The sequence below is a fragment of the Antrostomus carolinensis genome, unplaced genomic scaffold (genome assembly GCF_000700745.2).
Source record: "Antrostomus carolinensis isolate BGI_N321 unplaced genomic scaffold, ASM70074v2 scaffold28769, whole genome shotgun sequence".
Classification (NCBI taxonomy): Eukaryota; Metazoa; Chordata; class Aves; order Caprimulgiformes; family Caprimulgidae; genus Antrostomus; species Antrostomus carolinensis.
Genome location: NW_010338336.1, coordinates 3,580 through 5,357, shown reverse-complemented (window position 1 = coordinate 5,357; position 1,778 = coordinate 3,580).

Below are 1,778 nucleotides of genomic sequence, written 5' to 3'. Positions count from 1 at the left end.
GGGGGGGGGGTTTAAGCAACAACTAAGGGAAGAAGGTAAAAATGCATTTTTTTTTTCAAGTTCTGAAAGTTTATTAAAACCAAGTAATTACTCAAAAATAATTTAAAGAAACTTCCAGAGAGCACACTGAAGTTGGATACAGCACAGATCACAGCAATTTGAACACAGGAGCAATACTGCAACACTAAAACCCCCCCCAACTTATTAATTAAAACTACAAGCCTATCCACAGCCAACTCAATATTCCTCACCCTTGGAGAGGTTTTTAAAAGCAGGGCCTGCAGAACCACCTGTTGCACATCATCCAGGCTCTGGCTAAGGTACCTAGCTCTCTCCAGTTGCTCTTTCCATTTATGGCCATCTGCTCAAAGCTGAAGCGCTCCAGCGAGGCAGCCGGCAGCCCAGGAAATCTATCTTTAGCGTAAGCAGGGTCACCTATCTCCAGCCTCAGAGAACTAAAGAGGATTCCATAATAATTCTCTTCAAGAACTTCAAGGCACCTATCTCCTGTTACTGAAAATGTGTAAGAAACAACCTGAGGTTTGATTGGTGAAAAGCAGGGATTTAAGAAAACACTGGATACAAACAGACTCCTGCAGGCACACCGGGGGGAAAAAGCCTGACAGCATATTGCAGTTTATTTCAACTCCAGGATTAAAGACTTTAAAACCCTACTAGCCACAGACTAAACATATAAACAAGAAGCTGAAAGTGAATAAAATCTAAAAGACACACAAATGCAAAATTCCGGGTGACTGAGACATCTCCTCGCCAAACCAGCCTGGCTGCCCAGGGCTGGCTGATGGGATTCCCACCACAGCTCCTCCTGGGATGCTATTTATAGGGGGGGCTTTATCTTTTGGAACAGTAGATGCCCTACAGAAAGCTGACATTCCACCACTGCTTCACCCCAGGCTGGGAACAACAAAAGCCTAGCTAAGGGCACAGGAAAATCACACTTAAGGAAAGGGTCTCTATCGAATGCTCTGTCCCTTGGGCGATCAGGGACAATCAAAGAGTTTTGCACCCTGAGCGTTTCCCCACCTGCAGGTCCTGGGTGTTCCCCGCACCCAGGCAGCTGCTGTTTCTTTCCCAAGCAGCAGTCTGGGGGTGTCCCAAGTCGGAGGCTGAACACCTGCACTGAAACTGCAGGAAACCCTCCACCTCACTATTATCCTTTCTCAGGAGAAGCTTCAGTTGCACAGAAATTGATGACTAAGTTTCCCATCATCTACCAGATAAAACTTCACACATCAGAATACAGGAACAGTATTCAGCCAGTCATTATAAATGTTTCAATTCTACACCAATACTGAAATTAGCAAGTCCAAATCAGCATTTAATTATGTTATTAAGCTAGGGCATGAAAAGAGCAGCTCAGCAAAGCTGTTGCACTAACCCCTCTGCCTCCCCTGCAGCAAAGAGCTGTACAATTTTCATGTCTGTTCCTGCAGGTTACCATTTTGGGGACAAGTAGTTAGCTTGCTTCTCTGCAGATATCAGGTTCAGTGTATAAAGGACTTCTATAAAGAAACTCAAATAATAGTTGCCAAATTTCAACTGTAAGAGAATAGTGAATTAGCTTATCACAGTCATCTACTCCTAAATGCCTGAAAGCATACAACATTTTTCTACTTTTTTTATGTATTTCCTATAGGGAACAGTTTAGATACTGCACCACAAGTAAGAGGTACTTAGTAAAGAGCAGGAACAGGGAAAAATAGACAGCTGAAAGCCATTTTTGTATTTTTCCAGTATTATGGCATTCTGCTGAGGGG